Source organism: Somniosus microcephalus, chromosome 2 (genome assembly GCF_052327205.1).
Source record: "Somniosus microcephalus isolate GS21.2 chromosome 2, FLI_Smic_1.0, whole genome shotgun sequence".
Taxonomy (NCBI): Eukaryota; Metazoa; Chordata; class Chondrichthyes; order Squaliformes; family Somniosidae; genus Somniosus; species Somniosus microcephalus.
Genome location: NC_140988.1, coordinates 339146971 through 339163085, shown reverse-complemented (window position 1 = coordinate 339163085; position 16115 = coordinate 339146971). Strand labels below are relative to the sequence as shown.

Here is a 16115-nt window from a genome sequence, read left to right as displayed (position 1 = left end):
GCCTACGGGTGAGTACCCCATGCGTACTCACCCGTGGAGACCCGAATTTCTGGGCCAATTATTATCTAAGTTTTAAGTTAGACACAGATGGATGGCACCTATGAGGCAGTGTGAGACAGTCCAGGGATAATGCAGAAAGACGGAGAAATAGATGACCATCAACAGGGGTCGCAAAGGGAGACAGGACTCACAGATGCAGGGAGCACCTGAGTTACTCAGCCCAATAGATACATAGAGGTAGAGTTTCTGTGGGGTTCCTCGAACTCACACTGTGAGAGTTATTTTGGTGAAAACAGGCGCTAAATGGGTGCTGTGCTAATAAGACACACCTGTTTTGAAAGTCTGGTTTTAACAGGCAATTTTGGTCCTAATTAGTGTTTACCATAATTTGAACTTGCCCGGAGGTGCTAAAACACACACCTGCAGGTTTCGCACTCAAGCGCTGATTAGAAACAATTTTCGTGGAGCAGTATATATGGGCTCCACTCACCCACTTCCACTGAAGTTTCAGGATGGCTCAGGGACAAAGTGAGAGGGCGCACAGGTTCTCGGATGCAGCACTGCAGGTCCTGGCGGAGGAGATCCAGAGGAGGAGGGATGTTCTGTACCCACAATGGGGAAGGAGTCCATCTCGCCCTCCTGTCCTTCTCTCCTCCTCCTGCTCATCCTCTTGTGGCTCCTGAGCTTGACCCTCTGGCACAATTGCTGGTGGTAACGGCTGGTCTCTCTTGATCACCAGATTGTGGAGCAGGCAGCAAGTCAGCGCGAATCTGGAGCCCTCCTCACCCTCCTGTCCCTCTTTCCTCCCGCAGTTGGTTCTGCCCTGCCTGGCCTCATCTCCTCCTCCCATTCCTCCTCCAGACCAAGGGGGATCCCTAGCTAGATGCCATTGACCAAGCACTCCCTTTCTCCTGGTGACACCTATAAGGTGTTCAACAAGGTTGAGTAGCACAGCACTTGCTTTTTTAGGTCCGTGGATCGGAGCCCAAATCAACAGGCCCGAGAATCTGGGTTCGAATCAACCAGCCCAAGAATCTGGGCCTGAATCATCACAGACGTGTTAGCAAACAAAATTTGACACCGAACCACATAAAGAGATGTTAGGACAGGTAACCAAAAGTTTGGTCAAAGAGATAGATTTTAGAGGAGGAGAAGGAGGTAATGAGGCAGAGAGGTTTAGGGAGGGAATTCCAGAGCTTAGGGCCTAGACAGCTGAAGGCACGGCCGCCAATAGTGGGGCGATGGAAATCGGGGATGCGCAAGAGGCCAGAATTGGAGGAACGCAGAGATCTCGGAGCATTGTAGATCTGGTGGAGATTACAGAGATAGTGAGGGGCGAGGTAATTTGAACATTAGAATGAAAAATTTAAATTTGAGGCGTTGCTGGACTGGGAGCCAATGTAGGTCAGCGAGAAGAGGGGTGATGGGTGAACTGGACTTGGTGCGAGTTAGGATACGAGCAGCAGAGATTTGGATGAGCTGAAGTTTACGGAGAGTGGAATGGGAGATGCCGGCCAAAGGAGCATTGGAATAGTCAAGTCTGGAGGTAACAAAGCATGAATGAGGGTTTCAGCAGCAGATGCAGGGGTGGAGACAGGCGATGTTACGGAGGTGGAAGTAGGCGGCCTTGGTGATGGAGTGGATTTGGGGTCGGAAGCTGAGCTTGGGGTCACATAGATCGCCGATGTTGCAAACGGCCAGGTTCAGCCTCAGACAGTTGCCATGGAGAGGGATGGAGTTGGTGGCTAGGGAACAGAGTTTGTGGGGGCGGGGGCCGAAGACATTGGGCTGGATTTTATCATTGGGGGCGGGTTGGGGTTGGGTCAGGTGGTCGGCAGGTCCCGGCCTTGCCTCCGACGTGAGGCGGGACAATTGAGTGATTTTGCTCTAATTGAGCACTTGATTTCCAGCGTGTGGGAACCCCTGGCCCAATGATTCTTTTGGTCCTGAAACTCGCCTCCGATGACGTCATCTATGCAGCTCAAGCAGCCTTGGTTCATTTTCTGCCTTACAGCTTTTGGATTACACTTCTGAGGGATTAGGGTTCCAACCCATGGCAAGCTCCAGACCAAAATATGCACCCCGTTTTGATGAGGACTCCCTCCAAGCTCTGGTGGAGGGAGCAAGAGCTAATAAGGAAGTGCTGTTTCCTTCTTCTGGGAGGAAAAAACCTCCCCAACAGACCAAAGCTGTGTGGCTGCAAGTGGCACAGGAGGTGAGTGCCATCTCAAGGTGCAGGAGAACCTGGCTACAGTGCAGAAAGAGGTTTCATGACCTTCTCCGCACAGGAAAAGTGAGTATTCCATCACCATGACCCTCAATCTGATCCCCATCGCCTCTCATCGCCAGCACACTGCTTTGTCAACCTCCTCCTCCACATCCCACTTGACGCTTACATCCCTGCACCCTTAACCATTCCCTCTCTCCGTATGTTCACATTCACTTAACTATTCAACTATGCAGCCCTCACACTCCCTATCACTGTGATGCTATGACAACAACTTACAACACACAGGGAGGGCCCTTGGTCTTGGGACCTCACTCCATTTTTGTGTCCTTCTAAGCATCTATGCTATGGATTCTTTACACTCACTCCTTCATTCTCAAACAAACTCCACTTGTGTCCCTCATTGCAGGAAAAGAGAGCCCACAATAAGAGGGAAAGGGCGAGGACAGGAGGAGGGCCACCCTCAATAGCCCAGCTCACCACTGCAGAGGAGGCGGCCCTCGAGATCGTGGGCGTGGAGGACGATTCGCAAGTGGGAGACGGACAGTCGGGCACATCACAGCAAGCTGGTGACAGAATAGTTTTTCGTCTCTCTCATTGACATTGCATGAGTGACTGATCTTGATTCTAATGCTGTAACAGATTGACTTATGATAATCTGCACACTTCAATGTGCATGCAACGTTTATCTCACATGCCTAACTCTTTCCTTTACTCCCCCACAGGACCATCAACAGCCCCCCTCCCCACTGTCCAGGAGGAATAGCCTGAACCACCAGACTCCTCAGAGGAAGCTGCAACCTCTGAGGGCGCAGCGTCAGCAGAATTAAGTGCACCCTGCACCAGTGCAGACACTCACACCTCGGTGGGACCTTCGGGAGATAGAGTAGTGTTGTCACCTGATGTATCACAGCTCATAAGTGAGCATCAGCAGATGGTGGAGACAAGGACAGCAGTGGAGAGTCCTCGTCGGAGGGAGCAGGACTCTCCCAGCTCGGCTCAGTTCCATGTTGATCCTGTGCCTCCGGGTCCATCCAGAAGGAGAGCGATGCTGGAACTCCAGGAACAGGTGCAGGAGTCTCTGGCAGGTTTTGTCTCCAGGGTCGCTGCGAGTGTGGAGTGAATGGAGGAGTCCATCGCGAACATGAGCAGAGCCTTTGTGGAGGCATTGGCGGATGAACGCATCACCATGGAAAGGATGGCAACTTCCGTGGAAAGGATGGCTACCTTCGTGGTAAGGCTGGCTACCGTAGAGGAGAGAATGGCTACGGTAGAGGGGATGGCTATGGCCATGGAGGAGCTTAGTCGCCAGGGTCTTGATAACATGGTCATTATTCAGAATAGACTGACATCTCTTGAGGAGCAATGGTCAGCTATTGAGCAGAGAAACCAGACCTTCATGGAAGTCCTCTGGAGTAGGACATCCAGTGCAGAAATGGGTCCACATGGCCCCCCTGAAGTGCAGCAAGGTGCTGTCAAGCCACTTGCTAGCACTGAAGTGGGGCTGACCCATGAAAGGGATGTTGGTGGCAGAGAACAAGGAAGTGGGGACTCCTCTCCAAGCGCTCACACGACCATGCCACTGCAGAGCCTTTGGTCAGAGCCCCACCAGAGTCCTCACCCAACTGAGATGGGCAGCTCAGTCCCTGCATAGCCGCAGGAGCAGCAGACTGTTGGCGAGCCCTCACAGGCTCACAACCCCAGAGGACACCTGCCAAAGGTGTCGAGGCAGGAGCAGCAAGAAAGTGAGTCAGGGGTCTCCACATCTGCTGAAGCCACAGGGGAAGCACCACGTAGGAGCATGCATAAGAAGATAAAACACAAGTAGTCACAAGGGTAGTCACTTGGGTGTTCTGTTGTGTTTATTTTTGAAAAGCCATCCATGCATTTATGTGATAAAATAACTTGATGGCAAACTGTTGAAGTTGTGGACTGTGTCATTTCGCAAATGGGACTTCCACATTGAGGCTCAGGGTGACTTGGAATTGTCAGTATGGTGGTCAGAGTGATAGGAATCCATAGGTTCTTGGCCATTGTCGATGGTGGTAAGAAGGTGCGAGGCAAATGTGTTTGATTGTGCAGGCTAAGCAAATCTGGCCAAGGTGAGTGCATCCCTTGCATCCCGGGCAGCAATGTGCTCGCGTTCTGCTGCCGCTGGTTGATGCGCCCCCGCAAGCTGGTCATTGTCCTCCTTCTCCTCATCCTCATCCTTATCTGAGGAGGCAATGCGATGAGCCATTTGTACCTCAGGCAGCTGCAAGCCATGATGCTGTGCCATGTTGTGAAGTGCACAGCAGACCACGATGATTCTGGAGGCCCTAGCTGCTGAGTACTGCAGGGCTCCACCTGATCTATCAAGGCATCTGAATCGCTTCTTCAGCAAGCCGATGGTTTGCACAATGATGGATCTGGTGGAAATGTGGCTGGAGTTGTAGGGCTCCTCAGCTTCATTGGATGGCCTCCTCAATGGCGTCATTAGCCACGTTTTCAGGGGATAGCCCTTGTCTCCAAGTAGCCATCTGCAAAGTTGGTCCGGAGGACTGAAGAGCGAAGGAACACTAGACTGCGGCAGGATGAAGGAGTCATGGCAACTGCCAGGGTACTTGGCGCAAACATGCAAAATTTCCTTATTGTGGTTACACACCAGCATTGGCAAAGAGGGCATTGGTTACCTGCGTGATGCAAGTATGTGCGGCCACCTGGGAGATGCCACTGATGTCTGCTGTTGATTCCTGGAATGATCCTGAAGCAAAAAAGTTGAGTGCGGTGGTGACTTTGACGGCCACTGGTAAGGGGTGTCCACCCGTTCCTCTGGGCTCCAGGTCTTGCTGCAGCATTGCGCAGATGTCACCCACTACCTCTCGTGAAAGTCTGAACCTCCTTTGGCACTGCTGCTCAGACATGTTGAGGTAGCTCATCCTCTGTCTGTAAACCCTGTTTTGGGGGTATCTCCTGCGGCGATGTGCTTCCATGCGCTGGTGCCTTCTGGCCTGTGCAGCTTCAGGTGGGTGAGCAGCAGCTTAGTGCTCCTGTTGTTGCTGCTGCTGTTGGTGCTGCTGTTGTTCTGGGTTCTGCTGCTGCCGCAGCTGGTCTTTCTCCAAATCTGATGTCCAGGAGGAAAGGAAATAAATGGTTCCAATGCTGCAGGTATATACCTCAGTTGAGGAAGCGCTCAGTCAAGATGGGGAGAGGGGTTTCCCAGGAGGTCACACTGGAGATGGGTGTCAGGCTCCAAACTTCCACAACAATGAGTAGGCCTGCTAAAAGTTCTCCGAAACCTGAGAAAACAAAGTTCCACCACCTGAAAATTATCATTGTTGAAAACTCCTTTTTAATGGTGGAGCTGCAGCTGTTAGTAAGCAATCCACTTGTGAGGCCGCCAGGATTAACTGGCGTGTTCCAGAGGAGACGTGCAGCACGGGGGAAATGTGTTAAAGTTAGAAAGGCCTCTTAAAATGGCATTATAGAGGCAATTAAGTGCATGTTAAGGGCCTTAAGGGCCTATCCCGCCTCTTGGAGGCGGGACCGAAACAGGGTCTGAAAGCCTGCTTTTGGGAAAATTGCTCGGAGGCAGGATCGGTGCCGCCCGCCATTTTTTTGCAAATTTAACACCTCACACGCCTCCAAACCCGCTTCCTCGGGCCTGGCAAAATCCAGCCCAATGGCTTCATTCTTCCCAATATTTAATTGGAGGAAATTGCTGCTCATCCAGTACTGGATGTCGGACAAGCAGGACCCAGAAATCTGCTTGAACAGCTGTGTAAAATGTGGTACTGTAGGAACGGAGGTTCCTATCCGAATAATGGAGTTCGACTCAGTGAATCAAAATAACAAAGTTTAATAAACAACGAAGTTAGCTAGTAAACTACAGGAGAAGATGTACACAGGTCTGTTCAGGTTGCAAGGCACTCGACGGCCGCTGGAAGGTTCTGGAAGCTGACATCATGATGTCATCGCGTTCTTCGCGCCACTGGCGGTCACTTGATCGGCGTCATGACGTCATCATGCAGAGTGCAGGAGTACATACAGTACAGTTAACAGACAGTTTAAAGGTGCAGTCCACAGCTGCACTACACTGTAGTTAAAGGGATTATTACTAATTGCCCTGAGTCTCTTGGTGGCTCCGCCACAGGCGCCCCCCCAGAATTCTCTTTAACAGCCAGTGTCAAACGAGCAGGAGGTTTGATGAGCCTGCCCGAACAACGACAAAACTCAGGCAGCGGAGGTAGAACGTTGGGAAACGAGCTGGTGCTTGGCTGTGTCTGAAGCGGCGCATCAGGCGTGGAGGAAACAATAGCAGGTGGTGTGGGCAAGGATGAGGCAGATGCAGGTGGTTCAATGGTGGGCCGTTGCATAACTGGTCTGGCGGTCAACGGTGGTCGTCCACGGCGAGGTGGCTGGGCAGCCACGACTGGTTCACTCCGATCTAGATGGGCTGGTTTAAGTCGGTCGATAGAGATGGTATCGGACTTGCTGCCCACTTCGACCGTGAAAATTTTTTCTCCCGATGAGATGACACGAAACAGTCCAGCATAAGGCGGTCTGAGCGGGTCTCTGTGGCCGTCCTGCCGAATAAAGACGTAATCAGAGCTCATGAGCTCTGCCGGGACATGAGGCCGCTGTAGGTTGTGACGCGAGGTAGGAATAGGCAGGAAATTCCTGGCCGCCTCGAGATGCTGGAGGAGCTGCTGAGCTGCAGACCACGGTTCAGTGTGTGGAGGGAGAAAGTCACCTGGTACTCGAAGTGTCTGACCGTAGACTAGCTCAGCCGATGAAGACTGGAGATCATCCTTGGGGGCTGTGCGGATGCCTAGCATCACCCAGGAGAGTCTGTCCACCCAGTTGGGTCCACGCAAGCTGGCACGGAGGGACACCTTGAGCGATCGATGAAACCTCTCGCACAGGCCATTCGCCTGCGGATGGTAAGCGGTGGTACGGTGCAGCTTGGTACCCAAGCCCTGTGCAACTGCGTTCCACAACTCCGACGTGAATTGCGGACCTTGGTCAGAGGAGATGTCGGCTGACACCCCGAACCGAGCCATCCACGACGAAATGAACGCCCTGGAGACGTCTGCTGCAGTGGTAGCGACCAAGGGAATCGCTTCCGGCCACGTGGTGGTGCGGTCCACCACCATCAGCAGATGCGTGAAACCCCGCGACACGGGAAGAGGACCCACTAAGTCCACGTGTATGTGATCGAAACGTCGTTCTGGCACCGGGAAGGTGGCCACTGGAGCCTTGACATAACGATGGACCTTCGATTTTTAACACTCGACGCAATTGTTTGTCCAGTCCCAGACGTCCAAATGCATTCCTTTCCAAACAAATTTGTGGGACATGAGCCGTTGTGAAGCTCGCATCCCCGGGTGCGATAAACCGTGTATAGCCTGGAATATTTTCTTACGCCATTCGACTGGTACAATGGGCCAGGGCACTCCCATGGATGTGTCGCACAAGAGCGTGGTGCCTGCTGCTTGAAACCTAACATTGGCTACCTGCCAACTGGAAGGCGTGGACCGAAACGCCTGTACTTCGGGATCTGCCAGTTGATCTTCCGCCAATCCGACGAAATCGATGCCCAGGTGAACTGCCTGGACTGGAGCGCGGGAGAGGCAATCAGCCACGAGATTATCCTTGCCGGACACGTGCCGTAAATCCGTCGTAAATTCGTATATAAATGTGAGGTGGCGCTGCTGCCGAGCTGACCAAGGTTCTGCCATTTTGGCCATTGCGAAAGTGAGCGGCTTGTGGTCCACGAACGCAGTGAACGGGTGCCCTTCTAGGAGAAAACGGAAATGTCGGATGGCCAAAAACAGGGCCAGCAACTCCCTGTCAAAAGTGCTATACTTTCGCTCGTTCTTGCGCAGTTGGCGGCTGAAAAAGGCCAACGGCTGCCAAGTTCCGTCGACCCATTGTTCCTGGACCACCCCGATGGCGTAGTCGGAGGCATCCGTAGTGAGGGCGACTGTCGCGCCCGGGAGTGGGTGTGCAAGCATAGTTGCGTCTGCCAATGCCGCCTTGGTGTCAAGGAACGCCTGGTCCATCTGCGGTGTCCAAGTGATAACGTCCTTGCCCGACTTCCCTTTGAGTGCTTCGTACAGGGCCTACATTAACTGGGCTACCTTGGGGATGAAACGATGATAAAAATTCACCATCCCCAGAAACTCCTGAAGGGATTTGACTGTGTGAGGCCGCGGGAATGCCGTAACTGCCTCTACCTTGGTGGCCAGTGGAACGGCATCTTCTGAGGTAATCCTGTGCCCCAGAAAGTCAATACTGGTTACCCCAAACTTACATTTGGCTGGGTTGATGATAAGGCCATGTTGGCTGAGACGGGCAAAGAGTGTGCGTAAATGCACCATGTGTTCCTTCGAATCCTTGCTGGTAATGGGAATGTTATCCAAGTAAATGAAAATAAAAGGCAGATCCTGTAATACAGAGTCCATTAGCCGTTGGAAGGCCTGAGCCACGCTTTTCAAACCGAACGGCATTCGGAGGAACTCAAACAGCCTAAACGGAGTGATGACCGCTGTTTTGGGGACGTCTTGAGGGTGCACAGGGACTTGGTGATATCCGCGGACGAGATCCACTTTGGAAAATACGGAGTTGCCCGCCAGATGTGCTGAAAAATCTTGTATATGGGGTATTGGATACCTGTCCAGTGTAGTGGCCTCGTTTAGGCGTCTGTAATCACCGCAAGGCCGCCATCCGCTGCCTGGTTTAGGTACAATGTGCAGTGGGGAGGACCAAGGACTGTCGGAGCGTCGGATGATCCCGAGGCGCTCCATGGTCTGAAACTCAGCCTTTGCAGCTGCAAGCTTGCCGGGTTCTAATCTTCGCGCCCGAGCGTAAACAGGCGATCCTGTTGTGGTGATGTGATGCGCCACACCGTGCCTCGTGACTGCAGCCGAAAAAGCCGGCCTGGTGAGCTCCGGGAACTCGCCGAGTAGGCGCGTAAACCCGTCCTGCGATGGAACCGCACATGCGACCGACCAGGACACGGCGGTGCTGCGGTGGCAGGGCACCGCGTGGAAAGTGGACGCATTAATGAGTCGGCAGTGTTGGACGTTGACCAGAAAACCATTGGCACAGAAGAAATCGACCCCCAGGATGGCATGCGAGACCTTAGCTGTAATAAACTCCCACACAAAACGCTGTCCGGCGAAGGTTAAATTGACTGTCCGTTTTCCGAACGTGCGAATAGCCGCGCCATTAGCTGCCACGAGGGAAGGACCGTGCCCGCCGGATTGTAGATCCAGCTTTGAAGCTGGTAGAATACTGCACTGGGAACCAGTGTCGCACAGGAATCGTCACCCCGTCATGGAATCCGTAATGTAAAGGAGTTTTCCCGCTGAACCGACCGCCATGGCGACCTGAACGTGTTTTTCAGACCCTGCTGTCCGTCTCGAAAAGCACGGGCTTGCTGAAGTCTTTTTTTCGGGGAGAAACTGCAGGGAGGACGGCAGCATCGAGCTTTGGCGCCAAAACGTGCGTGGTACGCGCACCAGCCTGCTGGAGGAGGGCTGGGCTTCGCTCGCGTGGGGGAAGGGCGCCTCGTGGCTGCACAACACTGCTGTGTGACCGTAAATATCTTGTCTGCCTCTGCAGCGAGCTCAGCACAGTCCGTGATGGCAGAATTGGCCAAGGCCGCTTGAACTGGTTCAGGTAGCTGGCAGAGGAAGAGTTCTCGGAACAAAAAGCATTGGGGCTCCGAACCCAAAAGTGTGAGCATCTGGCTCATCAGTTCCGATGGTTTTGAGTCCCCGAGGCCGGGCATAGAAATAAGCCTGCGTGCGCGCTCCGACTTATTGAGATCAAACACCTGTAGCAAACGAGTTTTTAGAGCTTCATACTTGCCCTCAGCCGGTGGATTGCCATGGAGGCTGACGACCCGCGAGGCCGTGGTGCTGTCGAGAGCGGAGACCACGTAGTAATAACGGGTCGAATCCGCTGTAACTGGGCTTTTGCCTGGAAAAACCATGCTGCTGGTTGCTGTTCCCAGAACTGCGGCAGTTTGAGGGCGACGGCATTCGTGTTCATTATGGAATCTCAACGAAAGTTGTCCGACGAGATCGGGGTCACCAATGTAGGAACGGGGGTTCCTATCCGAATAATGGAGTTCGACTCAGTGAATCAAAATAACAAAGTTTAATAAACAACGAAGTTAGCTAGTAAACTACAGGAGAAGATGTACACAGGTCTGTTCAGGTTGCAGGGCACTCGACGACTGCTGGAAGGTTCTGGAAGCTGACGTCATGACGTCATCGCGTTCTTCGCGCCACTGGCGGTCACGTGATCGGCGTCATGACGTCATCACGCAGAGTGCAGGAGTACATACAGTATAGTTAACAGACAGTTTAAAGGTGCAGTCCACAGCTGCACTACACTGTAGTTAAAGAGATTATTACTAATTGCCCTGAGTCTCTTGGTGGCTCCGCCACAGTACAGATCATAGGTTCACAGGCCATTGCAATCTTGAAAAACTGGACTTTTGCAGCAGTGCAACGAATACACCACAATTTACGGTACGTTTGTCCAGAATTCTTCCTGTACTGTCGAAAGATACTAATCTGGCAACTTGTATCACTGAACTGTGGGTGCAAAATTCTATTGATCATGCGACGCCCACATATGAACTCCACGCTGCCTGCGCAAGATTAAATCTGAAATATTTATCCACGCAATGACAGATTCTTCAGTTGTCCAGAAAAGTATTCTCAGTTAATGTAATCTGCACTGGGGTTTTTTTCTTGTGAAACCGTCAAGGAGAAATGCAAATAAACTGGCAGGTACCATAATTATTCATTCGGGCTGGTAAAACGACTAAATATAGTATGGCACCGAGCTGAAACAACCCTCTGAGGAGGGAATTGTCACTTGTTATGAAACATTTGGTCCATCACCAGCTTGTTTTTTTAAGTTGATACAAGAGTAACCACAAGCTACTGCATTAACATGAGATGTGAAAAGGGGAATGTATGAGTCCAGTGTCCAGTCAATAATCCTGCATGGTACGAGGTCTTGGTGAAAGCACGGAAACAGAGGCTGGATATTTTTTGGAACGCATCTCGACTTGGCACAGTTGCTGGAGTGCTACTGAGTCAGTTTGTTCAAGCCCCATTTCAGCACACCATTGAGACCATAACTATATATAAATGATTTGGACTCAAAAATTGGAGGTATTGGCCCAGAAATTCGGGTTGGGGGCTTCCCGCGGGTGCAAGCCCCCGACCTGCACTTACCTTGCGCGCCGGCCGTTGAGCTGTGGACCCGCATGGAATTGCGATCCTGGGCCTCCTCCAACTGCCAGCGCGCAGTGCTTGCGTATCCCAGGGACGCAGTTAGTTCGATGCATTCCCTGGGATCACGTGGGCCATGGAGAGCCAATGGTAGCAGGGAATGCTTCATTCATAAGTTTGACAGGAAGACCTGTCAAACTTATAAATACTATAAGCCCCAAAACATCACTAAATCTTCAAATAATTTTTTTTTTAAATCACATCTATATATATAAAGCGGCTCTTCTGTCTGTCTGTCTGTCTGTCTGTCTTTCTGTCTGTCTGTCCGCCTGGTCTCGATGCGTTTGGAAGTTACAGAGCGTATCGACGCGCGCGTCGCCTCAAAAGAAAGCTTGCGATTCCGGACCGGTCATCGGCGTATTTACGTTTCGGCCGGACAAAAATCCCGCCCGCGGTATCCCAAAAACGTTCAGCGTTCCGCTCATTAGCATCTCATTAGCGACCGTGTGACGTCGAGGTCTTCCTACAGTTGAGTGTCGAGTGACTCGACGATTGACCAATCCTACGCTTGGGTGACCTGACCGGTCGACCAATCGGTGCGTGTGTGGGCGGGCCTTATCCTTCTGAACCGAGGTGAGTGGCCGCCATCTTGATTTTCCACGATTTTTCCCCCCACACTTTCTGTGTGTTAGGGAACTGAGGTAAATATTTGAATTATGTGTTAGGGAATTAATTAACAATTTATTTCAGTTTTATATTGTGTTTAGCAACCCCCCCTCCCTCCTCCTCACCCTCGCGCAGGGGGGACTCGGTGCTGGGCTCCAGGCCCGCTGCAGGCAGGCCTGAAGCTCCAAAAATTTCTCTATCTCTCTCTCTTCCCTCTCTCTCTCTCCTTCTCCTCTTCCCTCTCTCTCCTTCTCCTCTTCCCTCTCTCTCCTTCTCCTCTTCCCTCTCTGTCTCTCTCTACTTCCCCCTCTCAGGTTTGACGGTGTCGGGGCCCGAAGTGAGCCGCTCTAACGGCCGCCAGCCCGCGGGGTTTCCCTGCCTACTCCCCGCGGGCCGCCTCGCGGTGCTGGCACTGACCGCGCATGCGCCGCCCGCCCGCGAGAGCCCGCTCTGGCTTCTTTTTTTAAACGGCAACCACGCATGCCTTGACGCCGGCACGCATGCGCACGGCCCCCGTGACGCCAGCACACAGCCTCGTGAGATCGCGGGGGGTGCGAGCCTCGGGAAATCGCGGGGGGGAGAGCCTCGGGAAATCGCGGGGGGAGAGCCTCGGGAAATCGCGGGGGGGAGAGCCTCGGGAAATCGCGGGGGGGAGAGCCTCGGGAAATCGCGGGGGGAGAGCCTCGGGAAATCGCGGGGGGAGAGCCTCGGGAAATCGCGGGGGGAGAGCCTCGGGAAATCGCGGGGGGAGAGCCTCGGGAAATCGCGGGGGGGAGAGCCTCGGGAAATCGCGGGGGGAGAGCCTCGGGAAATCGCGGGGGGAGAGCCTCGGGAAATCGCGGGGGGAGAGCCTCGGGAAATCGCGGGGGGAGAGCCTCGGGAAATCGCGGGGGGGAGAGCCTCGGGAAATCGCGGGGGGAGAGCCTCGGGAAATCGCGGGGGGAGAGCCTCGGGAAATCGCGGGGGGAGAGCCTCGGGAAATCGCGGGGGGAGAGCCTCGGGAAATCGCGGGGGGGAGAGCCTCGGGAAATCGCGGGGGGAGAGCCTCGGGAAATCGCGGGGGGGAGAGCCTCGGGAAATCGCGGGGGGAGAGCCTCGGGAAATCGCGGGGGGCGGGAGGGAGAGAGCCTCGGGAAATCGCGGGGGGAGAGCCTCGGGAAATCGCGGGGGGGGGGGGGGAGAGAGCCTCGGGAAATCGCGGGGGGCGGGGGGGAGAGAGCCTCGGGAAATCGCGGGGGGCGGGGGGGGGAGAGCCTCGGGAAATCGCGGGGGCGGGGGGGGGAGAGCCTCGGGAAATCGCGGGGGGGAGAGAGAGCCTCGGGAAATCGCGGGGGGCGGGGGGGGAAGAGAGCCTCGGGAAATCGCGGGGGGGGGAGAGCCTCGGGAAATCGCGGGGGGGGGAGAGCCTCGGGAAATCGCGGGGGGCGGGGGGGGAAGAGAGCCTCGGGAAATCGCGGGGGCGGGGGGGGGAGAGCCTCGGGAAATCGCGGGGGGGAGAGAGAGCCTCGGGAAATCGCGGGGGGAGAGCCTCGGGAAATCGCGGGGGGCGGGAGGGAGAGAGCCTCGGGAAATCGCGGGGGGCGGAGGGAGAGAGCCTCGGGAAATCGCGGGGGGCGGGAGGGAGAGAGCCTCGGGAAATCGCGGGGGGCGGGAGGGAGAGAGCCTCGGAAATCGCGGGGGGAGAGCCTCGGGAAATCGCGGGGGGAGAGCCTCGGGAAATCGCGGGGGGGGGGGGGGAGAGAGCCTCGGGAAATCGCGGGGGGGGGGGGGGAGAGAGCCTCGGGAAATCGCGGGGGGCGGGGGGGAGAGAGCCTCGGGAAATCGCGGGGGGCGGGGGGGAGAGAGCCTCGGGAAATCGCGGGGGCGGGGGGGGGAGAGCCTCGGGAAATCGCGGGGGCGGGGGGGGGAGAGCCTCGGGAAATCGCGGGGGGGAGAGAGAGCCTCGGGAAATCGCGGGGGGCGGGGGGGGAAGAGAGCCTCGGGAAATCGCGGGGGGGGGAGAGCCTCGGGAAATCGCGGGGGGGGGAGAGCCTCGGGAAATCGCGGGGGGGGGAGAGCCTCGGGAAATCGCGGGGGGCGGGGGGGGAAGAGAGCCTCGGGAAATCGCGGGGGGGGGAGAGCCTCGGGAAATCGCGGGGGGGAGAGCCTCGAAATCGCGGGGGGAGAGCCTCGGGAAATCGCGGGGGGGGGAGCCTCGGGAAATCGCGGGGGGGGAGAGCCTCGAAATCGCGGGGGGAGAGCCTCGGGAAATCGCGGGGGGGGGAGCCTCGGGAAATCGCGGGGGGGGAGAGCCTCGAAATCGCGGGGGGAGAGCCTCGGGAAATCGCGGGGGGGAGAGTCTCGGGAAATCGCGGGGGGGAGAGAGAGAGAGAGAGAGGGTGGGGGAGGAGAGAGAGAGAGAGGGTGGGGGAGGAGAGAGAGAGAGAGGGTGGGGGAGAAGAGAGAGAGAGAGGGTGGGGGAGAAGAGAGAGGGGGTGGGGGAGAAGAGAGAGAGCGGGTGGTGGAGAAGAGAGAGAGAGGGTGGGGGAGAAGAGAGAGAGGGTGGGGGAGGAGAGAGAGAGGGTGGGGGAGGAGAGAGGGGGTGGGGGAGGAGAGAGGGGGTGGGGGAGGAGAGAGAGGGTGGGGGGGGAGGAGAGAGAGGGTGGGGGGGGGAGGAGAGAGAGGGTGGGGGAGGAGAGAGAGAGGGTGGGGGAGGAGAGAGAGGGAGGGTGGGGGAGGAGAGAGGGAGGGTGGGGGAGGAGAGAGAGGGTGGGGAGGAGAGAGAGAGAGAGGGTGGGGGAGGAGAGAGAGGGGGAGGGGAGGAGAGAGAGAGGGTGGGGGAGGAGAGAGAGAGGGTGGGGGAGGAGAGAGAGAGGGTGGGGGAGGAGAGAGAGAGGGAGGGGGAGGGGAGGAGAGAGAGAGAGAGTGGGGGGAGGGGAGAGAGAGTGGGGGGAGGGGAGAGAGAGTGGGGGGAGGGGAGAGAGGGTGGGGGAGGGGAGAGAGGGTGGGGGGAGCGAGAGGGTGGGGGAGCGAGGGAGGGTGGGGGAGGGGAGAGAGGGTGGGGGGAGCGAGAGGGTGGGGGAGCGAGGGAGAGTGGGGGGAGGGGAGAGGGTGGGGGGAGGGGAGAGGGTGGGGGGAGGGGAGAGAGGGTGGGGGGAGCGAGAGGGTGGGGGAGCGAGAGGGTGGGGGAGCGAGGGAGGGTGGGGGGAGGGGAGCGAGAGGGGGGAGGGCAGGTAGAGGGGGGGAGGGAGGGAGAGAGTAAAGCAGGGAGAGACGGGGAGGGAGAGAGAGGGGGAGGGAGGGAGAGCGTGAGGAGAGAGGGGGAGGGAGAGTAAAGCAGGGAGAGACGGGGGAGGGAGAGAGAGGGTGAGGGAGGGAAAGAGTGAAGGGGTGGGACAGGGAGGGAAAGAGTGAAGGGGTGGGAGAGCTTAGCTTCTTCCTTCGCAGGGGTCCATCGGGCCACCTTCCCCCCTCCCCGTCGCGCTCTCTCTCTTCCCCCCCGTCGCGCTCTCCCTCTTCCCCCCCGTCGCGCGCTCTGTCTTCCCCCCCGTCGCGCTCTCTCTTCCCCCCCGTCGCGCTCTCTCTCTTCCCCCCCCGTCGCGCTCTCTCTCTTCCCCCCGTCGCGCTCTCTCTCTTCCCCCCGTCGCGCTCTCTCTCTTCCCCCCCGTCGCGCTCTCTCTCTTCCCCCCCCCCCACTCGCTCTCTCTCTTCCAACAACAACATGCCCTCGAAAAAGTCTCTCTCCTCTCTCTCCCCCGTCTCTCTCTCTCTCCCTATCTCTCTCTCTCTCCCCCAGTCTCCCTCTCTCTCTCCCTCAGTCTCCCTCTCTCTCTCCCTCAGTCGCTCTGTCTCTCCCCCCTCAGTCTCTCTCTCTCTCCCCCCTCAGTCTCTCTCTCTAACTCCCCAGTCTCTCCCTCTCTCTCTCTCTCCACATCTCTCTCTCTCTCACCCCTCAGTCGCTCTCTCTCTCCCCCTCAGTCGCTCTCTCTCTCTTATCTCCCCAT

At 56.2% G+C, this 16115-nt stretch overlaps 1 long non-coding RNA gene across 1 annotated transcript in view; it reads left to right on the top strand.

The window, feature by feature from the left end:
• Nucleotides 1-11836: 11836 nt before the first annotated feature.
• LOC147123635 (uncharacterized) overlaps nucleotides 11837-16115 on the top strand; it is a 13498-nt gene continuing 9219 nt past the window's right edge. The window contains exon 1 of the long non-coding RNA XR_015074975.1: nucleotides 11837-12167. This is a non-coding gene — a long non-coding RNA (uncharacterized LOC147123635). The remainder of the gene's footprint in view (nucleotides 12168-16115) is intronic.